The 24,981-nt window shown below is 40.4% G+C and overlaps 1 long non-coding RNA gene across 2 annotated transcripts in view; it reads right to left on the reverse strand.

Annotated features, from left to right (window-relative positions):
• LOC110475696 (uncharacterized) overlaps positions 1-24,981 on the reverse strand; it is a 338,194-nt gene that overhangs the window by 145,857 nt on the left and 167,356 nt on the right. For both annotated transcript variants that reach the window (XR_014957025.1, XR_014957026.1), the window contains one exon: positions 16,989-17,097. This is a non-coding gene — a long non-coding RNA (uncharacterized LOC110475696). Of the gene's footprint in view, positions 17,098-24,981 lie in introns of those variants that run through there.

A 24,981-nucleotide genomic window follows, 5' to 3' on the forward strand; every position in this document is an offset into this window, starting at 1 on the left:
CTGATACATCTCAGTGCACCATCCATTTATTTTATGTGCTGGTAAATCATCTCTCCCTTTCCTTCCACCAGAACTTACTAAGAAACCTCCTGTGTCTGCATCTAATCAGGTCTAATCTGCCACACCATGTCCATCTGAGACCAGATCAGGTGAAATCTCTTCTACTCCAGTATTTTTCTGGTCTAACTCCTTGTTTCAGTTGCTACCAAGTGTGCTTACAGCTCTAAGAACATGAGGTCATAATCTTAAACTTTCCAGGCTGGTCTACACCCTTGTTTATTGTATAGGGAAATCCGAATAGTGGGCACAGAGATCTTTCACTTTGTGTCAAGGGAGTTTATAGAAACTACTTTGGAGAAAATAGGGTTTTGTTCTCAACATGCACAGTCCCTTCTAAGAGTCAGCGAGGTGATGAAGCAAATTTTGATCCATTTATAATCAAAAGAATGACTTCAGTCTACTCTAAGGAAACCAGAATTTGTCATAATAAAGCCAACAGCTCGTTGAGGAAAAATAACAGTGTGTGCTCTTCGATGTTCACAGATGAACACAAACGATCAAAGACAGAGTTAGGATATTACATGATGTTTCTGAGTAGTAGTAAGGAGTTAAAACCATTTCATAAGCCCATTTATCAAGAACCAATTTTCTTGTAGGAAAACCATCCATTGCCTGTAATAGCAGCAAAAAAAATACCCTATAAAACATTTAGCATGCAAGAATATTGTGCTAATGAGAAATCTGTGTTAAACAGCCCTTATGAACTATGCAAAATGTAGTGCAAGCAGCTGGAAAGTTATCCTAATTTCAGGGAGTCCTCTTGCCTCAGTTTGCTATGTACACTGAACATCAGCACAGAGCAATGAGGGTATTTTAATGTCTTCAACTTCTGTCAAAGTTCTGCAACATTCCCCAATGGACATCAGAAACAAAAACAGGCAGAGATGTGGAGTAAAAAACCAGTTCTAGTCAAAACCATTAATTTAATTTTAACATCTGCTTAGAGACATTCATTAGCCAGTGAGCACTGAAATTTACACCAGAGAACCTCAGAGTTGGAGAGGAGATTAAATGCCCTGACATGGGATTCAGAAGAGCAAAGGAAATGAGCTGGCAGTGGGAAGGAATTGCTCATGGTGGTAGTGGGAGATGTGTGGCCAGACCTCTGCAAGGGTAAGGAAATGTTATAATCCTGCACACTACACCTAAGCAAACAGAACTACAAAGGCTCTGTCTCCAGCCAAGCCAGAAAATCCAGGAGGCAGCTGATCAGTTCCCCTAGAACAAGTTCTCCCTCGAAGAAGCTGAAATCATTGGGAATGAGTAACAGTTGCCTATAACAACAACCAATTTCCTCACGTTACATCTTTCCTCCCCTGTTAAATTATCATCCTTCTAATAATAGGAGCATCAAGAGCCTTTTTCTCCTTCTTTGGAGAAGAATAGCTGAGAGTTATGTTCAGTGATAAAATGTTTACAAAACCTGGACAGCATTTTAAGGCAATAGGCTGGTTCAATTTGATGGTGTTACAATCATTCCAAACTCCTTCTTTTGGAGTTACAAAATCTCCAACCATCAGGACAAGAAAATGAGATTTTTCCTTCACATCAATTTATTCGTTATCAACTATTTCTGGTCTCTACTCAATGAATATGATAATGCCAGCAACCATCAAGCTCGAGCAAAGTAAGGCTTGAGTGTCAATTCCATGGAAACACAATCATTTAATGAAACTCTCCTACTTCATCTACCGTGCTTTAAAGTATTTCTTTTGCCATCTCTGTAACAGGTTAATGCTCAGTGATTCTTGTTAACTAAACACATGGAGTAGAATCTGTCTCATTTCTTAGTATGGTCTTGACCACAGGTTTGCCCAAACCTTACTATGTTCTTCTCCAAATGGATTTCAGTAGATCTTGTCACTTTTCCTCCCTTTTTTATTCTTCTTTCCCCTAAAGAATACATCGGTTTGCTGAAACCCTCTTCAAGAAGAAGCCAAAAAGCAATACAATTTATATCTAGATTCCAATACAGGTTAAAAACCCCTGTATTTTTCATCTAAAACAGCAAAGCTCTGTTCCAACAGACTGGGAAATCATTACAAATTTTTATCTGCTTTTAAATGGATTGTAGCTAATATTTGCCTATAAATTAAATGTCCATGACCACATAACTCCCTGGGAAATTTATCCCTTTTTTTGTCTACATCAACCATTGAAGCCGTTCATTAATCTGTTTTCTAATGCAACCATTTCCCTGGACCAAACCTATTTAGAGACACCTCTGGTTATTAAAAGCATTTGCAATAAAACTGACATGCATTTCAAAGAACTGCTGTGTAAATCAATATAATTTCTTAATTGGTTAACCAAATAGCTGCCACGCTAATGAGTCGCACAGAACCACAGAGGATCACACAGAATCACTGGGTTGGGAGAGACCTTCAAGATCATCAAGTCCAATCCAGCTCTAACACCTCAACTAGCAGAGTAACTGCAATTCTCTGCAAACATCTTGCTGCCTGATTATATTTCTTCAACCACTACACAGCTGCACAGGAGGAAAAGTTCCAGTACCCCTTTTTCTGCTCCCTACATTCATTTCAGCTCCTAACACTGTAACATGTGGGCTGTTCATTTTCCAGTAGTTTGGATCTCTTTAGAATATATTCTTAAAATTTATTTGTAAGGGCTCTGTCTCTAACTACCCATGCAATATATACATTTCTAAAGTGAGGGGTTTATAACAGCAATTATAGGATAATCAGATGACTGACTGTCTAAGGAAGAATTGTAGAACACCTTGCAGAGAAAGCACTAGAGAAATCACAAATGTTATATATGCAAGTGCCAAACTTAATTATGGGTCAATTTGATGTAAATAAACTCCAAGACCTTTCCATGATAATACTCTGAACTCACAGGTTGTGAAATTGAGTTAACTCCAAAGCAGTGTTATCATCTGTGTGAGTACTAAATACTTATTGAAGAGACACCTTTCAAGATATGAGTATCTGATGCTCCTAAATGATAAGAATAAATATAAAACATTGAGCTAGACAATCTAATAGAACTCTTGCAGCTGGGGCTGCATTTCAAATGATAAAATACAATCTCCTCACCGGCAATTGTTTCAGTTAGTGGAAAACAGTTTTGCCAAAAAGAAAAGGCACTGATACAGCTTTCTATATTTTCCTACTGGGTAATTTGCCACTGTTTGAGACAGCACAGTATGCATCTGAATTGTCTTTTCCCCTCTGTCAATTCAACCTCATTTACTGGGTTTTAAGTTTTAATGTAGCCCATTCAAGAAGGAAGAGTCAGACACGAAGTTCAGATTATGACTTGGGTCACAGTTTCCCCAGAGTGTGCTGAATGAAAAACCTTTGGTTCAGGATCCTCTTTAGCCTCCTTTCTCCTGCTCACACTCAGGACAGGGCACAGTAGGAGGTGATCTCTCCTATTATGCTTCTGATCAGATGGAGCCAGGGTTGCATTCCAATTCCCTGATTACTTTGAGAGCTGCATCCGTGAAGAAAATTGACAGAGCTATGGAAAATTGTATAGCAATGCTACCTAAACAGAAGCTGGACTCCAGAGTTAAGCAGAGTGGCCCTTTGCCAATCATGGGTTTTTTTCTTTACTTCTCCATGCTGAAGGGGTGTATCTCAAATCTCTTAATACAGAGGTTATTCTTCATGTGAGTAATTTCATCCCTAGGTTTAATACAGGGTTAGAGTTACTCTCCTACCTACATTTAATCATGGGCTCATATGCCCCAATTTACTTCACAGGTGCACAAAAATACCAGGATGAATAAAATTCCCTACACATGGTTCAGCATATTTTTTCAACACTTCTACATGCTGAGTTTTCATTTGTTGTTAGCAGTGACTGATTTTTAAGCATGCTACAGTGTGAGATGGAACATTTTATTGCCAATTATAAGATGAATTAATGATTCCTCAAAGCAGGTTGGTGAAGTTAGGAGGCACTAACTAATAACCTTTTCATCAAGTAAGAAAATGACTCCACAAAAAAAAAAAAAATCTCAGCAAAAAAAAACCCAAACAAACTCAAAAAAAAACTCCCACAAAAAAAAAAAAAAAACAAACAAAGCACAAAAAAAAAAAAAAACACACACAAAAAAAATTAAAACCAAAACCAAAAACCTGAAAAGAAACAAAACAAAACCAAAACAGGAAGAGCAAGAATTTGCAATTGCTCTTGGAAATTGCAAGTCTTAAAAATAAAATCTTCAGGCTCTGTCCCTCTCCTGAGATTAATTTGCATAAAGGTTAAATCAATATCATCAAGGGAAAAAAATAAAAGCCAGACAAAGAATGCCATCACCATTTCTGTTCCTCAGAGTTGCTGTGGATCATCTATTTATTGTCCCAAGCAGTGTAGGAGAACTGAGATTGTGGATGCCATGGAAATGTCTGGGGGTCTTTTCTGTTCCCTTGACACAAAAGGAAGCTATTCTTCAAAGCCCCTGAGATATTACTGCAGTGAATTTTTTAATAACAACTAATAATGCACAAAGATGACCTGGTAAGGGATATGTACAAAGGAATTTCATTTCATCAGAATAAAGGATCACAACTGCCCTTTTTGTTTTTATACTCCATGAGACAGTTCAGCATCTGATTTCATGAGCCTGCTGCCATGCAAGGCCTTCAGAAAATGTTGGAAATTCAGCATTTACTCATAAGAATTTCCTGAGAGAATATTTTCCGTGGTCAAAACTCTGTTTTCTCAGAGTCACCGAGTGGTTGGGTTTGGAAGGGACATCTGGAGCCACACTGCTGCTTAGCTCCATCCTATGGATTATTTTAAAAAATTTCTTGGACATGAGAGAAAATGTTTATATTTACATTTAGCAGATAAGAAGATTATGAAAAGCACTAACAACTTCAGCACAGGGAATTTTCAGGGAAATTAATGACTACCCAAGGTTAATGGCCCTCAGCTTCATGTTGGCCCATCAACTCTCCCAGTCAGTCATTAATTCCCAGGAAATGCTTGTGCCTTGATTGTTATTGCCTTAATACATTAAATTCAACTTAAAGGCTTGACTTAATGTTTAGCCACTATAAAGTAAAATACAAGGAAATGCTCCCACTGGACATACTCACTGTCAAATATATTTTTGTTTACCTTTTTCTCTGTTGGCATTTAAATAAAGGAATTAAATACTCATTGACCAATTTGCTTTGGTTTTACTACTCACAGTAGTACTCAATAAATCCTCCAATCTTCTTTGTCATTTATTTTATATCTCATTAAAGATATCATATCTGAGGTCCAATTTGATTGAATGTGCCAAATATAAATTATTACATTTAACGATAAGATGAAGAAATTAAAATTTGATCAGAAGTAGTTCTGTTGTATCTCATTAGTGTCGTACTAATGAAAAAAACTTGCAGGGGAAAAAAAAGACACTATGGCTATTTACAATCTCCAGCAGAAAGTGAAAAATCAATTACTATTTTGGCCCCAAACCAATTGAAAGGTGGAAATGTGCTGGTGCCAGTTTTCCTTGTGAAATTTCTGCCATCATGACCTCCACCACAGGGAAAAATGCTGTGGACAGGATGATGCCAGTTGTCCTTGTGAAATTTCTGCCACTATGACCTTCCTCACAGGGAAAAATGCTGTGGACAGGATTTTTTTCTGCCATGTTCTGATAAACCTGAGTTGGATTTAATTTTTTTTTTAAATAGTCAAACCAAAAAAAAGTCCCATCACCTGGATTTAGTATGAATTCTGGTCTAAAAGCATGGCTCCCAGCAATGCTGAAAATGTCCTGGTTTTTTTTTTTTTTTTTCTTGAGTCATTTTATATGTTATTCATCACATATGCTTGGCCACATATTTAAACACAGCCAGTTCATTTTCCTTCAACACATTAAGAAAAAAATACTTTCTTCAACATCACACTCAGACTGTCAGTGTTTCTATTTCATTCACTGAATAATGTACTTCTTGCCATTGTGGAAAATAGTTGCACATGGGCTGGAAAGCCTGTTCTGAAACTTGCTGTAGCGTTTCACAGCCAAACCTCGTTTCTGGTGCCGCTCCATTAGAGCCAACAGAGTTACGATGGGGATAAAGTTGACATTGTAATGTGCCTGTGTACTAAGGTGAGGTTTGATTTGATGTGCACATAAAAGCACATCAGAATCACCACTGGATTCCTGTGTTAAATTTTCAGGAACCTGGGAAATGTCATGCAGTCACTGTCATGCATTGCTGAAGACAGTATTCACTTAAAAGTCCTTGGGATATGAGATGATGCTAAGTCAGGCCAAAATATGAGACAAAAGCTGCTTATAAAGGGATTCAGGCTACTTAGTCTCTATTTTGACTGATACTTGCTGGATGAGTGACATTATAGAAGTCACCTTATCTCTGCATCAGTTTTGCCAGACTTAAAAATGAGAAAAGCTCATAAAGTAAAAGGAAGAAAAGTGTTATTGTCACTTTTAATTTGATACTCCACACTAGCAAGCCTGCCAATGCAATGCTTGTAGTGTAATTCTGGGTTTCAATCAATTCCCCCTATCCTGGGATCAGGAGCTGGGACAATGCAGGAATTGGAATCACAGGGTGGAGATATCCATGGTCATGTCATGGTTCCACTGTTCATCCATGGAAAGCTTTGGGCTGGAGTGAAGAGACCAGCCAGGACCACAGGGGTTCATGCTGGGCATCTCTTCACCCCACAATCTGGATTGGTGACCTTGCACAATAAGGAGCTGTCTGCAATGATAATGTGGTTGAATCTCCCAAAACCAACCAACCCAGTGCCCAACCCAGCACTGGTGAAATGCACCAACAATCTAGGCAGTCTGTTCTCATCCCACCCCTGCAGAAGGGGAACTGCAAAAGGAAAGCTTCTGAGAAAAAAGAGTGTCAGGTATCCTAAATGAAGAGGATGCAGCCCCCTGAGACCTCTGCACAGCTCTGCCTGCAGGTTTGGGAAGATCCATCCATCCTCTGCCTCCTTCATAACTGCCTTTAGAGCACTTAGACTGGGTGTGAGTTAGGGAGTAACTTCAGAGATGATGCACAAATGTGAGGCACCCTACAAAAATCTGCATTTGAGGTTGAACTATCTCCCCATACAGGACAGAACGATTCCAAATTTTCCATTCTTGAAACCAGAGTTTCTTGCCTTCTCCTGATGAAACCTTTGAGGTGTATTGGGTAATCTGCCTGGGCACTGGCACTGCTGGTGTCAGCTTTACAAAACTGCCAGCTCTGCTTTGAATGTGCCACCTTCCCCTCTCTCACTTGGCTGCTCTTCCCCTCCTTCAGTGTCACCCTGGTCACTGGTGCCTTGCTCTACCAAGGGATGTGATCGTGGAAATGCCAGGGTGGAACTGGGGAGGGGCAGTGGCTCAGGGCAATACAAAAAGACAAAAATTCCTGGCTGTGTGTCTGTCACACCCTCACTCCCCTCTGCAGGTGCAGCAGGTCCTGTCCCAGAGCCAGCAGCCTCCCAGGGCTCTGAAACAGGACAAGGCTCTGGTGTGGCACATGTGCAACAAGATATGTAAGCAAAGAAAGTTTGGGAATAGAGTAGAACAGAAGAAGGCTGAGAAAGCTTCCAATGAGTGCGGGGCAGGAGTTGACAACAGGAGGACATGGGTTTCACTTGAAGAAATGCAGTGAGTGTGAGCAGCCATCACAAATTCTTGAAATTGGCTTGCAGTGGGAAAAAGTGGGCAAATAACTGTACTGGGAACTGAACCATCATTCCCAGCCTGTTTGGGGATGGTAGCAGCCTGCCAGACACTGGGTGACCGGGAGCTCAGCACAGGGTGTAGGTCACGCTGGGCTTCTGGATAGTTTAGGTGAATGGAGATGGGAGATCTCTGCAGGCTGCTCTTGGGATATCAGGTTTATTAGGGGTGGAGAAAGGTCCTGCCTTGACTTGCCAGATGTAGCACGTGGCCAGGCTTGAGAGGAGGAGGGAGGGGGGAGACAAGAGGATGCTCTAGGAGAGGGTGGAGGTCCTATGAGGGGGAAGATCCAAGAGGGGGGAAGTTCCAAGAGAGGGGAAGATCCAAGAGGACGTCCGGCCCCTTGGAGCCCCTTATCAGGGGGCTTCAAGGTGGGCTAGAACAAGACTTGGGCCAGTGGGGTTACAGACACTTGATGTTTTAGGGGAGGGTTACAGGTGCAGGGTGAACTTTTCCTTTTTTGGGGTGAGATGGAACAGTCCACTTGACCCCTGGACCCATCCGTAGGCAGGGGCATTGTCCGGCTAGCAGAGAGGACTATTCTCATCCTGGCTGTATTATTTATGAATAATTATATTTATCCATCCTTCCCAACAGCAAGGAGCTGTGCCCAGCTTCTCAGAGAGCCTGGAGCCAGGCAGCTCTGGGTGGCTGTAAACTGATGCCATCCCTCTCGGTGGGGTGCTCAGGCTGAGGGCTAATGATGCTAATTGAAATGTCGACCTTAACAGTTTAATTGCACAGCAAACAAATAGCATTCAGCTCTACAGCATTTTTATATTTATCAAAAGAAATTTTAGCTACTGCAGTAGATAGATGCAGAGTCAATCAATTGCTAGAACTGCTACAGATCTTCACCTCAAGATCATCTCTGAATCAAGGTATTGTTTAGTTTGTGTTTAAAAAATCCTCCATTTCCCTATAGATACCACTAATATAAACATTTCATAGCTGCTTGAATTGCTTGGTCTCCCCTCAGCCAGCTGCAGAAGTATCTGCATTTAATATGTTTTCAACAATTGGTCATTATTTATTAAAATATTATATAAGACATTTTAATAATTTATCATATAATAATTTACTTCATAATAATTTCTACAATATACTGAAATTTTCCTCAGTACAAATAATGGTGTCAAAAGAGAAACTGAAACACAGAGGGACTCTGAGGTAAGTTGCATTGAATCTAATAAAAGCTAATGACAATAATAAACAAACAGCACAGCTACTCTCTGAAGGCACTGGATTGCATAAAGAACAATGAAAAAAAAAACATATATGAGGGCCTCTCTCATAATTTTTCAGGTTCTCTTAATATCAGCCATGGCCAGTGTGTTGCCAGGTTTTTCAAACAATACTACTGTGCCTAATTAAAGCATGGTCCTGTCTGATCCAAAACTATTTCTCAGATTATTTCTGAGAAAACTGTTTCTGAGATTACTTCTCAGGAGCCACAGGGCACCATGACCATTCAATCTGTGCCCATGGCAGGGAGGCTGGAACTGGAGGATCTGTAAGGTCCCTTCCAACCCACATCATTCTGTGATTTTTTTTCCTGTTTCGTGGGAGCAAACTCCATGCCAGAGGTGTGAAACAATTCCAGGCTTGTGGTGCACCACCAGTTTTGAAGCCAGGCCCCTGTGATGCTTCCAAGGGTCTCATCTTCAGCATCTCACCTGGGACTACCTCCCTGTATCCCTCTGATCCCAGCAGCTGTGATGGGAACTGATGGGCTGCAGGTGGGACTGGTTTCTCTTCTGTCTTGCTTTTAGTTCAGGCAGGATATCACCAGTCCTTTTTGCAGACATTTTATCAATACAATTTAAAAACAACTACCACAACCCACTCATCCCTCCCCCCTTCAGCAGCACACCATCAGACACCTTTCACACACTCCCTCTCTTTTCATCCAGTCTAAGTTTTTCCAAAAGATCAAAAGCTGCTAAGACTGCTGCCCAAGTCATATTTTCCTCTTGTCAGCTAGTACTATTTTCTCAGCAGATACACAGGATTATAGCTGCCCTTTTAGTTTTTTTGTTTGGTTTAATTTTGGTTTTGCTTTTTGGTGGGTTTTTTTTTTTTTTTTTTTTTTTTTTTGTTTGTTTGTTTGTTTCAAATGAAACTTTGCTAAACATGGGCTGAAATTGCAAATAACTTGCTGGAAAGCTATAGCAAGCAGTTCAAAAGAGCATTCTGGCAGTAAAATTATTTCTAGCCAATTACATTCTCTGTCTCTGTCTCTCTTATCATTGCCACTGCTCTTTAAGCAAGCTGCCTGTCAACATTTGAGAAGGAGCTCACAGAGCCTTGATGTGGTTTCATGTGCTCCTTGCCTTCTAAGGACTCTACGTGCAGGTTTGTTTCATGCATCTCTCCTTAGGCTGGGTCACACAACACCAGGTACTGCACAGCTCTCCCAATAGCCTAACTCACATTTTTATGTAGTTTTGAATTATTTTTTTTTTTTAGCCTACAGCCCATTACTGTCTGCCCATCTATCTTAATATTAGTAATCAACCAACATCTAGGCAAGGGGGTTGTGAGGATGTCGATACAGCACAGTTGAAATCTACCTTGACAGATCATCCTGAACAGAGACTTTGTCTTCTAGGATCCATTAAATGAAGGAGAAAGAATTATAACATGTGCTCTTTCTAGGTGTCTATTTATTTGGCTGGTTTATTTGTCCTCCTGAGCTTCTCCTCTGTACCACAGCTCTGGCTGAAGCTTCCTCTCTCTGTGCTGAACTTTGGCAAAATCCAGGTCTGCCAGGGAAGCTCAGCCCACAGAGGCTGTGCATGGGGAGCCAACCTCCCTGCTGAAATTCAGTCCACAACCTCTTTTCATATGTTCATATTTATACAAAGGCAGCCTTCATGCTCTTGATTCTATTTAATCTTCCACATTTCCCCTCCCAACAGCTCAGCTCCTTTTTATTCAAATCCTCCCCAGATTCACTTCCATTGTGCATTGTAGATGCAGTCCCTTGGCGTAATGAACTCCCTCCCAGCTGTAGCAACTATTGTTGAATTGTCAGTTCTATTTAAAATGTCAGGATTAACTGTTACCCAGCTGGTCATCTGAGCAGGAAGAACTTGGGCTCATTTGCTGTTGCCTGGTACATGGGAGACGTGAGAGATTTCTGCAGGGCAGCACCACGGCTCGGTAGGTTAAGAGTGCAAAACTCTACTCTCTTTCCTCCCTAATTAAATGCCACCTCTGCCCTACAAATACCTAAAAGAGAAAACACAAAATTGAGTCTAATTATGATTTTCCATTAATAAGTCAAGGCTATGTTTTGTATAGAATAAAAAAGTTCATGCTTCAGTGCTAGAAATAGTTTGTTAATCAAAAATAAAGAGGCTGAGGCTCTGGAGCCTCGGGATCTGTGCCTTTTCAGAACAAATATTGCAGTTTCACAATACTTGCAACACAGCCTGATCAATGCTAGCACGCAGCTTCATGGATGGATCACTGGTCCTGGACCTGCTCTCCATGGAAATTTTCTTCCAGTTCTACTCAAAGTCCATAAAATGCATGAAGAATCAGAATTTTTATACCAAATATTTCTGAAGCACAGACTTCTGGTTTGGATCCATAGTCAGTCTAGAAAGAACATACTTGCTTTAAATGGATTGACTGATTTGACATTAAGATATTACAGATTCTCTGTGTAAGTTCTACAAATCCTATAATTTTATCCACTGCCAGTCTTACTTTAACATTTCCTCTCCTAGACAAGAGATCATGGCTTTGAGACATTTGTCTCAATTAGTTTTCTTGCCAGTTTAAACACTTGTCCCAATTTAAGATAATTACATATCATTTAAAAATAAATTCACATAAAATGGTCTCATTAGAATTGTTTGCAATCAATTTAAATAATTAGCCAAAGTTATTATAACATTTTAAACTGATGGTACTGCAGATGAGATCAGTTTATCATTTCTTGATCATGGTTCAAAACATAGGTAAAATACCAAGAAATTGCAACCCAACCTTGAAAGCATAAAATTGTATTTTTACAAAATGAACTGGAGGGAAGTGCTGCAATTTGACTGCCTGAATTTGTTTCTGGGAAAAATATCAGCCAGAAACCATAGCTGGGAACTCAGATGTCACTTGCTTTCACTTATTTTATGGAACACAAGAACCCAGAACAGAGATTTGCTTGATATCAATGTGGGAAAGTCTTAAAGTCAAAAAGCCTCCTAAACTTCCAGTGAAAACATTATTTATGATCCTCGGGGAAGAGCAGCACCACGTTACATTCAGCAAACTGTGCAGTGAAGAATGCTGGGCTCAGACACCTCTGCAAATTACTAGAGACAATTTTTGTATTTTGTAGGGCCAGGACAGCTTTTGCTGATACATTACCTTTGTGAAGGAATATAAATATTAGACTAAAAATAAAACCAAAGACTGAAATGAAAGTTTCATGTTTTTATACTTAAATGGAAATATAATTTCTTTGTGCATCCCTAAATGCATTCTGTTCGAACTGGCCTGAGAAGTGACACAGAGTAAATTGCTAAAATATCTATTTTCATATATACATATAAATTAGAAATTCTATTTAGTCTTCCCCTGTTTATAAGACTTTACAGGCTAAATAGGAACTGTAACTTTTAAGTGAGTGCTCCTTTTGTTGTCCTTCCAATGTCATGTTCTGCTGGCTAGGAAGGAACACCCTTCACAATTATGTTGGGGTGCAGCAAATTCCATCATTTGTATGCAATATTGGAAGGGCACAGAGTGCCCTGCATTTTAGGGTACCAAAATGTCCTTTTAAAGATCTTTTCCAGATGTTTGTTTCTCTTAAAGCTTTTTGTTTTCAAAATGTAGCTTTAGCTTTCCAAGTTTGCTCTTGGATGCCTTATTTTGTTTTAGGGAGAGTAAAAGTTGTCACATAGTCTCATTATCAGGTGTGGGAAACTTCTGGTAAATCTTGTCAGCAAGGTACATTTAAATTATAACTGATGCTAATTTCCTACCTCTTTGGAACACAGTGAATATGACACTGAATATTTTTCTATTGCTTCATTTCCTGATTCATCCAGTGACCTTCCAGACCAAGAGCAGATCCCCTGATACCCAAAAGTATAAAATTCCCTCAGTTTTGTACCTGGGTATAAATTTTGATTCACAACTTCTCTCTTCTCTTTTCTTCTAGACAAAGAGGATTAAATTCTCTTTCCATTTCATCGAATTGCAAAACACCTGCCAAGGTCAACAGGGCCAGAATTTCACCCAGAAATTTCATTCCACGCTGACTGTGAGTTCCTGATGGTGATGGCACGTCCCCAGCTGGAGCTCTGCTGCACTTCCAGAGCTCTGCAGGGTCCCACTGGGATCACATCCAGAGGATGAAGGGCAGGGCATGCCCTGACGTGATTTTAGTTTTCTAAACAGTAAATGGCCATAACTCAGGGGGGTTTTTACAGCAATACCTATTGCAGCTTCTCTCTGCTTTCCTTTACTTTAACAAGGCACACCTAACTACTACTATTACTACTACTACTGCTACTACTACTACTATTACTACTACTACTATTATTATTATTATTATTATTATTATTAAACATATATCTGTTTATAATATACTTTTCCAAGTATAAAAAAAAAGTACAAACACTTGCATATCTGCTATGTCACATGTTTAAGTCTTTTACTGCTCTTTAAGGAAAAAAGGGAAATGGACTTGTGTGATTTGTTTTTTTAGTGTAAGAAAATGAAATTAAGTATAACTGTATTGAAGAGTTCAATACTGTTGTTTATATACATATATGTATATTTCTGTCTATGCATTATGTATAGAAATATATATATGTACATATAAATATATATATATATATATATATGTATATATATAAATATATATATATATTGAGAGAGAGAGAGAGAGAGAGAGAGAGAGAGAGAGAGAGACATACACATGTGATGTGAGTTTGCCCGGCCAAGCACTAAATTGCAGACTATCCCTCTGGAGATAAAGCTATTATTTTTGGCCTTTTTTAGCTGAGGAGGATACAGCCTTCCCATGGCTGCTGAAATGAGGAATGTAGCAGCAACGTCAAGTCCATGTCATGCCTCCATCATGGGACTTTGAGTGACTTTGTACCCACAAGAATGGCTCACTATATTCTCCACACAGAAAAAAAAAAAAATATATAATTGTACTGAATCAGTGATTTAAAAATCCTTGTGTGTCAAAAATTCACTTTTGATATCTGTCTAGCCAAGTATAGTCTCATGGTCATATGCCTCTCACAGTCAACTTCCACCTTGAGAGAGTCACAAAACCCTGCTGAAAATGAGGCATTCTGTGGTTTCAGAATGCATTCAGAATTTAGGCTGAGCATTGACAGAGCCATTATTTAGGATTTTTGAATTCCAAGGAAGCATCAGTTCCCGTGCACCTCCATTCATGCTTTGCCTGGGGACAGCAAAGTCTTTTTCAGGATTGTCACTGCAGTCCAGAGAAATAGGAGCACCTACACAGGCAGATCTTGGGTGTAGAGATGGACTTGTCATGTCCTGAGCTGTGATCCTCTTTTAGCTCTCCTTTCATCCACCAAGGGAGAGTGAAATGTATTTACAAATATCAGAAATAGCTGTACCATGTGATTAGCTAAGCCCTTTTTTAAAAACATGTGGGCTGGCCCCCTCTCCACCACAAGCCTTATAAATAACTTTCTTCCTGGCTGTTGTGTTGACAAACTGAGCTCCTTCCACCACCCCTGCCACCCCCACCTTCTCCCTTCACCAACACATGCTACTTCTCCCAGGACTTCAAAGTTTATTTATCAAGCATTTTTGAGGGGTGGGAAGTGAGCAGGAGGGAGGAAAGAGGAATCAGATTGTTCCAAAAATCAAAACCATCAATTAAAACCAAATTATTTCTTGTTGCATGTTGGGACACACAGGAACTAAGCCCCAACATAGTTTGAAAGCAACACAAAGGTTAGTGTGGAGTTGCTCAGGACATCTTGAATTTCAGAAATCCTGCAGGGCTTTTCAGGTGGCACTGAGTGAACTGAAATCCACCCAGGTGCTGCACAGAGCCAGACATTTCCAGCCCTGCTTACCTGGCTCAGTGATGCTCACTCAAACTCCCATTCCCAGGCTTTGTGATCTTACTTAAAGGCCAGCTAATGACTGGCCTCCTAAAAATCCTTCTTTAGGATATTAAAAATTAAAATATCACCCAATTTAAATGCAAAAACCCAACTTTATTCTGCATGCACAAACACAAAATACCTTCCAGTAAGTGCTTTCACATCCAGTGTGTTACACACAGAGCTGAATTTTTTTTTTCTTTTTTTTTTCTTTTTTTTTTTTCTTTTTTTTTTCTTTTTTTTTTCTGTCAGAGTCATCAGGATCCAGGAAAAAGCAGCAAGAAGTTTCAAGTGACCCACCACAAGTGTGTTAAATGCACAAACTCAGAGGTAAGGGGTTATCTCTGTCTCTTGTTCGGGAGTCTCCCAAATGCTGACTTGTTTTTTTTACCTATACAAAGCATCTGATGTCACTCCCGTGTGTGGGTGGAAAATGCTGTACAAAGGTTAAACAAGTTCTTTCATCCTTGCTCATGAAAGTAGGCTCATATTGCATTTCCAGTAACTAAGAGCATTACTATAACAGGTTGGGGATTTACTTTCTGCCTGCGTCTGTACCTCTGGTGACTAACTGGCCATGTGCTCTCCCCACTCATGATGATGTTGCTTAAATTATTGCTTAATCTGAATGCTCTTTTGGCCAGAGTTTAGAAAGGTAGTGCAGCCAACATTTCCCGCTACCAGTGAGAAGCCTTTCAGGCACAGCACCACAGAACCTGCTCTGTAGGCTAAAGAAATGAACTTTTTAGAAATAAAATCTGAAGACTGCATCCCATAAAACAGCTTGTTTCTTCAGCCAACAGAAAGATGTCACTGAGTTTAACATAGGAGCATGCATTTTTGCATGTGAGCACAGGAAAAATCCCACTGATGGTAACTTACTATTAAGCAAAAGATGATGAGTTTTGCTTGATGGAGTCCTGAAAGAATCTAGAATCACTGGAGTTACCTCAGTGGATATTATGCAATAGAACTATCCAAAAGCCTCTGATAAAGTGCATTTTCCCCCTAAAGGGCTGTTCAGCACGTGGCAGCCCAGGATGCTGGAGAAACCCTGCTCATGGCTGAAATATGCAGGCCATGCACCAGCTGAACTCAGAGGTGCAGCTGGAGGCAGAGGAGCTTGACGTGAGTCAATTTTTGCCAGCGTAGCTCCTGTGCTGCAGGAGGGGAGGTGTATCAGCACAGAGATCATCACAGCTACCTCAGGGAGGCTCTCAGCCTCCCACACTGCTCCAGCTCCACCTGGGCCAGCCAGAGCAGAGGAGCTCAGGTGTGTCTGCAGGAGCCCCGTGCCAGCTGTGCGCCAACAGCTGGAGCACGGCACAGAGGTGTCAGGGGAAGAGAAAGAGCAAAGAACCCCAATGGCCTGGCAGAAAGTGAGCTGGGGTGTCTCGTTTCTTCTAGCAGGGCTGCTGGTGGAAATGAACCTGAGAAAGGGATGTGTGCTCGTGTGGGAGCATCTGCAGAACACACACGTGCAGAGTCATAGAGTTTGGGTTGGAAAAGGAATCAGCTTCAGCTGTCAACGCAGCACTTCCAGATCTACCACCATGTCCCCCAGTGCCATGCTTCCACTTTAATGTATAATAATTAATAGATTATATAGAAGACCAATTTTTGGTCTTTTAAATACCTTCATGGCTGGTGACTCCATCACTTCTCTGGACAGTGTATTTCAATGCTTGACAGTTGTTCCTGTGAAGACATATTTCCTAATACCCAATCTAAACCTCCCCTTGAGGGAGGCTTTCTTCACTTGTCCTATATTTCTTTTCCTGGGAGAAGAGACCAATACCTATTTACCCAAAACCTCCTGTCAGGGAGTTTTAGAGAGTGATAAGATCCCACCTGAGCCTCCTTTTATCCAGGCTAAACACCCCAGCTCCCTCAGCTGCTGATCATAATATTTGTGCTCCATCCCCTTCCCCAGCTCTATTGCCCCTCTCTGGACACTCTCCAGAGCCTCAAAGTATTTATTGTTGTGAGGAGCCCAGAATTGAACACATTATTGAATAAAATTGGAGAAAAACATGGTGACAACCCTAACAATGCCAGGTGAATGGCAGCCTAGTACATGCTGATAAGTGAGAAGCATCGACAATTAGTAAGAAGAATTCGGAAAGTCAAGGGCACTTTATTGACTTTTAAACTGCTACACTCTGGAAAAGGCTTGGTTCACTCCTGACGACAGCTCTGCAGGAAAGCTTCTGTAGAGTGTGGAATCTGTGGGAAAAATAATGACAAATTGTGTATTATGAGGTGTAAGACAGGGTGGAAAACATTATAAACAGCATAATGTGATAGGTAAATGAATAATGCACTGCCAACAGGGACACTGTGTTCAGTTTTGGTCAGTGCTTTTGGAGGAGATAATACAACAGCAGAGGGGATTCAGATAAAAATAATTAAAATAAATAGAGGAATAAAGGATTTTCAACGTGAAAAGATAAAAAGGATTAGGTCCATTTAATTTAAAGACAAAATAAGAAGAAATATATTAGAGGTTTCAATATGATGAGTTTAATACAAATGAAATATCCTGTTCTCCTATTCAATGTTTCTCTCATTCAAAAAGGTGGAAACCTTATGTAATAAAAATCCATAAGGAGTGATAAAAGGCTGTATTTTTTGTCACAACACCAATACAAAACTATTCTCTGAAATGCTTTGTTCTAGCAAAATTAAAATGGAATGAATGCATATGCAGAAAACTAGAATATGCAAATTAATGAGGCTCAAGAAATATTTTTCAAGAAGTTGTAAACACCATCTCTAGATTAAGCATATCCTGCTCTGATATCATACCAATTCCAGCATCCATTCAGGAGGGGGAACAGAAAGCCTGGGAGGGAGGGTGCCATGGAAATGTTTTTTCTACAACTAATGGCATTAAGACTTTGGATATCTCATGCCCTGTTGATACTAGCCCTAAGTTGTTCATGAAGGCAAAATTCATCCTTTTCCAATAGCAAAGCTTCTGGCCCTATGATTGCATTGCTGCAAGCCAATGAACTTTAAACTCTGGATGTTTGTGTGTGGAAACCTCACTGCCAGTGCAGACCCAAATCATGCCTGCCCTGTGCCTCAGGCTGGGATAACACACAGGAGAAAATCGACTTCTGCTGTGAAAGGGAAAAAAATATTAGCCTGACAAATTATTTAAAAGCAAATAATAATACGGAGAGCTATTTGTAACTAGGAAAAAACTAACAAGTCCCAGCAGACTGGCAGGCAGAGAGTGGAGAAAACATTGCAGAGCTAATTAATTTATTACAGAAATCCATAGTTTAACAAATTATTAGCACTCAGTATAAATGCCATAACCAAAAAACAGAACATTAGAGCTTTCAGGATCATCAACTAGCATCCTTTTGGGAAGGTAGGACCAGTGCAGTATCGAACCTTCAGGAACTAGTGGCTCATGACACACTGCACGTAGTGGCCAGATTTTTCCAAAACCAAAACCTCTTCCTTCCTCATACCTTAAAAAGCCAACAACACAAACCAAACCCCAAAAATCTTCATGCCCACACGCAGTACAATGAGAGAGAGAGAAAGAGAGTAAAAAAAAAAAAAAAAATTTAAACCTCCTGGTCTTCATAACCCAGTTCCTCCTACATGCATTTCCCACAAACTGTCAACATCCCACAGGAATCTACCCACGTTACACATCACAGCACAATGCTCCCAACAAAAGGCATCTCAACCCATGATGTTCCAGGCAGCCTTTCAAACCACCTTCAGTGTAAGTTCACCAGCTCTGTAATTAGGTGTTAAGTTTGATCAATCTGGGAATTTTTGCAGGCAGAGGATTCTTTGGCTGTTCAGAATGATTTATGCTTGCATGGTCTGGCTGGAAGGAACAAAGATTTGTCCCATGAAGAGAATGAGACTTTCCATACTTCTAGTGAAGCAATTAAACATATGTTCAGGTTCATTCCTATTTAAAACAGCCTTTAATCAAGCTTGGGGACATCAGTGGTCCTGTCAGTTCCACGGACCTAAAACAGTCGGGTGACTGCTCCCCTAAACAGGATTTAATTTATAAACATCAATAATAATGTTAATAAGCATCGTCATAACAACATCTGCTCTGTTTGGCTTTACCTGACAACACCAGACTTCAGGAGGGAACTATGATAAATTAAAAGCAAAGTTTCGTGTCATAAACAGAGCTGAGGAGACAACACTGGGAATAACACTGATCCTTGCCAGTGCATTTTTCTTTGGTACGTGGCAGGGTGTTGCAGGGTTAAAATGGCCATTCAAAATGTTTTTTTGGTGTGTGATTAACTCTCAGCAAGTGAATATTCCTACTGACCCTGAGAACTGAAGGATGTGTCATGTGTTTCAGTTTAGTCACCGAAATCAGGGGTTAGGGCAAAAGAAGGTGGAAAATATAATTTTAGGACACCAGGAGGTAAAAGACAAAATGTAAAAGAAAATTATAGGGCCATGTAAGCAGCCAGTTCTCCAGAGGGCCTCCCAGCATGTTTCAGGTGTTTTACTAATCATTACATTGGTACGTGTTGAGAGAGTTGCTGCTAATGAGTCTTCTCCTTCTCCAAACTCTCTGCCTGGAATGGGAATAACAACAAATTTGGCAATCAATTCTTGAAGTTTCAGCACCAATCATGTCTGGCACAACTCACTAATCTAAACAGGGATCTGCCTCTGTTTTCACCACACATACCTTAATTACCACAAATCCTGATTTACATTGTTATCTCTCAGGAGCATTTGATATCTTCCTGCAGCCCCTTTCAACTTCCAGATGAACTTTGGATGCACCATCAGCCAGACAACACATTGTGGCTCTTTGGTTTCCAGTGCTCTGTTACAACTGATATTCTGATATTCCCTTTATTTTATTTACCTTCCTATAACTTTAAGATAGCAATTATGAGAGGAGTACAGAGAGGTGGGCACACAGAACTCAGTGGTGGTCAGGGACAGCTGCTCCATTGCAGGTGACTGTCTGACCACTGTGATAAAGAACAGCAGTTCTTCTTACTGCAGAAGAGTTTTCCAGATTAATTTTTGTTTTTATAAATCTAATCTTTATTCACATTTCCTTGTCGCTCTAAGAAAAATTACAGCATTTTGTTACTGGTTCATTTTCTGAAGTAACTTTGCTTTTGCAGTTGCATGTGGTACGACCAAAATCTTTGCATATGCTATATATATGGATATGTATATAAAAACAGATACACACACAATAACATATGTGGAGGTATCTTGATTATGCTCATTTGGGAGGGATAGTCAAAATTACAGAAGAGCAAATTCAGTGGTTAAAAGACATATTTTAAGTGGGACATGGTGCAATTCTTCCCTCTGATCTCTACTGTGACCTTATACAAACCACATTATTTCAGGAAATGTTCTGATCTTTCTAGTCAATGGTTGTGAAGCAACATTTCAAAGGAGGGTTTTCAAGAATATTACAGTTTCTTATTCCATGGGAATGCAAGGGAGGAGAAAGAACACTCTTATCTTATGCAATCATTCAACACTTGTATTAATGATACATTCATACACTTAATAACTTTCTGGGGTTTATTTTTACCTTAACATTAATGAAAAACACACTGAAAGACAAATTATAAAAATGAGAAATTTAAAATCTGAATCATCACTGAAAGGACAGAGTGACAACATAGGGATGATCTATTAGATGTTCCTAAGCCTCTAAACTTTGGGATTGGCCTTAGTGGAACATCAGACCTCTGAGTTCATGGTAAGTGATTTAAACATGAAACATCTGGAGTTTTAGACAATTGTGTCTAAAAAGCAAACCTGCAACTCCCCCAGATATATTTTTTAAAACATAATATTTTTTAATTCTTAAAGTACTTCTGCAGTATCTTGAGGTAAGAGAGGTTGCAATGGACCTTTGTCCAGCAGATGCACTTGGGAGGAGGATTTGGAGCCAAACTTTTCTGTGTTGGCTCCTCGTAGCTTCACAACACTCAGTGTTGTGGGTTCCCATCCCCTGGGTCCTCTGCCAGCTCAGTTTTCACACCCTTGTGAGCTGCTGTGCTTGAGGATGTGGCACAGAGGAGGAGGAGGGATAAGGGGATGAGATCCAGTGTGGTTCATCCCCGTGTTGCACTGGAGAGATGCAGCAAAAGCTGACAGACAGACAGACAGACATGCTCAGCCCACACCTTTGCCTTTGTGTGGTCACAAGAACCAGGAGGGGAGGGGACAGGCTGGGTGAAAAACAAGAGTGGGGATGCTGACATGTTTTTTGTTTGTTTGCTTTTTGTAAAACTCGTGGTGATAAAAAGCCAATATAAATTTCAGTTACTCATCATATCTGAAATTATTAGGGAGAACTGTTCCTAATTTCACTCCTAATTATGGTACTAGTAATTTCAGAAGTTTTTAAAATCAGTGTGAGGGACTGCAAAAATCTCCCCATGAAAACAAGCAGTGACCATGAAGGTGTAAAATGAGATAATTACAGCCTGAAACAAAGGAAAACATGTTAGTATTCAATTACCTCAATGATAATTAAAACTTTCATCTGATGGCCTTAACTTAAGCATCTACTTAGGAATAGAAGCCATTTTGTTCCTTGTTGGTCCTAATTTACATTCCTACAATGGTGCTGGAATAAAAAAACAAGTCAGTGACCAAATGGAGGTGTCTGTATGGCCTTGAAGCAAAAATGCTCAGGATTTAAATTCCCTTTACTGCAACATGAGCTTGGTTAGGGGTGATTTGCTCTTCGCTTTCATTCACAACAGAAGCAGCCAAGTTCAGGTTCAAGAGCCTCTCAAAAGGCTCTTCAAGCCCACATGCCTTTCCCTGACTCTGTGGTGTGAGACCAGTGGGCTCCTCAAGCTCTCCAGAGCTGCTGCAGCAAAACCTCCAGCGGGGAAGATGAACAGCAAAACTGCTTCCATTTTTCAGGTGGAAAATAGTTCATTGTCAACAGACTCCTCCACAGAAAGCAAGGAAAAAAAGATCACCAGAGTGCTGTAGGGTGGTGAAACCCCCACCCAGGGCAGGTACAGCATCTCTCTGAACACCAACAAGGGACCCAGCAGCCAGAGCCCAGGTCTCTGCACCAGCACAGGGCTGCAAAACAGAGAAAAATAAATAACACAAAAGGAGGGGAAAGATCAGGTATGAGAAACAACCTCCAAATGATCATATCTTGATGTATTTATTTACACTACTTTTCAAAAATTCCACCAGCCACATCCTTAATCCCAAAGATTCTGAACTATGCAGCAGAGCTATTATTTTCCCTAGACAGGGATATATTTACTTTCAAGTTGTTCCTTGGAAACCCTTCTACAATTAATTCTTTATTAAAACCTTTCAGAATAAATAGCAGGTAAACTTAGAACAGGCTCCCTCCATGTTTTGCCAGTAGAAATGAAAGTGCTGTGTGTCCTGAGGGACAAGTGATTTGCTGCCAATAACAGAGTGCTCCTTACAAAAATATTCTCCCTTCTTCCTTAATTAGGTCCTTGTCCCAGGTGTCTGCTCATGTACACTCCTAAAGTGGACAGGTAAGAGACTGGGCAATCTCTGCTTCTTCAGGATTTTTTAAATACTCTTTCAAACAAGAATTCTTTTAAAATTTATTCATGCCAAAAAAAGGCAATACCTCCTCCTTTAATGCCCTTAACTCTGCAGGAAAACAAATGGTTCCACAGAACATTAGCAGCAATCAAATGGCAAACCAGCTATAGTTAATCAAAGTAAACATTACGGCAAACACAAATTTGCTTTCTCTTACAGTAAATGACTGTTTATAGATGTCTACTTGGGTAAATAAGCTTCTCAGAAGGTTGGGGTTTTTTTCTGGAGAACACCCATAAAACTTGGAAATTCCAAATACATATTTTTATGTCTTACTGTGTAGTCACTCATAAACTTAATGTACATTTACTGCAAAAGTACCATTGTCACTGATTACTACTGACTTATTGCAAGCCAAATATTTATTTGAACCAATCTCATGCGGAATACATTTGCAATATTTTAAAAAGCTAAAGTTAGTGATTATAGATGGAGTGAAATGGAGCCATTATTTGAAAGTTCTGCTACCATGCAAGGTACTTTTCTCACAATATGCTTATCCCAGCCACGCTGGCCCCCTTTCTGCAAATTCTTTTCTTGCATTGTTCTAGCCCAGCAGTCATCCTGCATATTGACGTTCCTGTGCAAATAGACACTTAGAAATGAGGTTCCTTGGCATTTCCCGAACTTCAGAGTGTTTTCAAGTGCACTTCCTAATGCCTTTTACTCTTGAGAAAGACTCGTGCAGTTTTGAAGAAGAAATATGAATTCTCATGGCATGAACACATGCTCTGTGATGAATATAGATTTTGCAATGTGTGCCATACTATCCACGCAGAATGTGCTGCTGTTGTACAGAATTATATGCTTGTTTCTCTTGAATAGAATTATGCTGTGAATAAGTCACTGTGAATCAAAGTGTCTCCTAAACCAATAAAGAACTGTACAACAAGCTCAGTAACAACAGAACAGGGTTCTAAGTGTTGCAAGCATTAAATAACACAGTGAGATGGAGGTGGTCAAACACACTAGGTGTATGTTGAACTCTAGAGTCTTTAAGAAACTTTCAGCCTGGTTTAATTACTCATGAAAGATATTTTAATGCTGCTTTGCAAAAGGCCTTTTTCTTGCTGCATGTTATCTTCCCAATAAATTTCTCTTGCCCCTCAGGCCGAATCATTTCAGTAGGAGTGCATCGATCAAGTGTGTAATGATTCTCTTCCCCCACACCTGACATTTCTACCATTTCGCTTTTAGAGGTTTTTCTTTGATTTTCTCAATCATTAGCTGGTTTTATATCTGTGAGAGTGCATGGCAGAACAGAGGGGCTGTGTACTTAGGTTTATTCAGCACAACTCTATCATCCTGTTTTTACACCAACATAAAATTGGTTTAACACAGTGATAAACCAGGCCTGTAACAGCCAGTCCTTCATATCTCAGAAAGACAGAGTAAATTTCTGGGTTTTGGGTACCCTTAGCTACTACATAGTTGCTCTCATAGTTTCTTTTTGTTTCATAATTAAGCTCACTACTCTGTTTTGCCAGTCCCTCACATCTTGTGGAAGCCCGTGTGATATCCAGTGCACAGAAGCCTGAATGTGCTTCGTTTTGAGAATATTCATCAGATTGGGGGATTTGGGTTTGCAGATTCCTTGTCAAAGGTATCTCACAGCTGTGGCTTGAAAAACTCAAAAGCTTGCGTTTGCTCGTCATCCAGAAGGAGAGAAAGCAGAATTGATACGTGTAGCTCAAGAAGCAAGTTTTTATAAGGCAGATGCAGAAAGACAGTTCTGGCTCCTGGGATGCCTGTGTGAGCAGGAAGGATACCTCCCATCATGTCAGGGTTTGATGAGTGCTGCTGCTCTGAGCCCGACTCTCTTCCAGCACCGTTCCGACATCCAGGCAGGCATCGCTGTTAGAGCTGCAGTTTTCTGATAGCTGTCACATGAATTTTGTTTTCAGCTGGCTTCGTGTGGTTTTAAATCCATCCACAGCTCCTGCCATAAGGAGACATTTGTTTCTTAAGAGGAGAAAGATGTGCTGAGTGATGTGGGAAGAGAGACACGGTGAACACATTCAGAGGGGCTCTCAAGGATGCCAATCCCACAGCTAGAGCTCCTGATTTCTTCTGGATATCTCAGAGGCCCTTCCAAAGTATCTCAAGCCATCTGTATCCTCTCTATCCACTGTGGTTCCATGTCCCTGCCCTGCCTGCTCCCTCCTGTCAGTGTGGGTGGGCTCTTGCCTGCCTGCACAGCAGTGAAATACATTTCTGCCAGTGCAGCTGAAACAAGAACTGTGAGGAAACATCAGGGTTTTGTCAAAGGCAGCTCCTGCAGCTGCTGGGGCTGGTGCAAGGACAGGGCAGGAGCATGGCACAGGAGCAGGCAGGACATCAAGCTGCCAGTGAGCTTCATCTTCTGGTTATGGTTTCACATCTTGCTGAGTCCTGCCAAGGAAGAGAGAGGAGACCCTGCCCCTCACCCTCTCTCCTCCCCCAGCCACACTCTCCTGCACCATTCCCTTGGGATGGTTCTAGTGATCAGGTAGCCCCGGGGCAAAT

Source organism: Lonchura striata, chromosome 1, assembly GCF_050655825.1.
Source record: "Lonchura striata isolate lonStrDom1 chromosome 1, ASM5065582v1, whole genome shotgun sequence".
NCBI classification, from domain to species: Eukaryota; Metazoa; Chordata; class Aves; order Passeriformes; family Estrildidae; genus Lonchura; species Lonchura striata.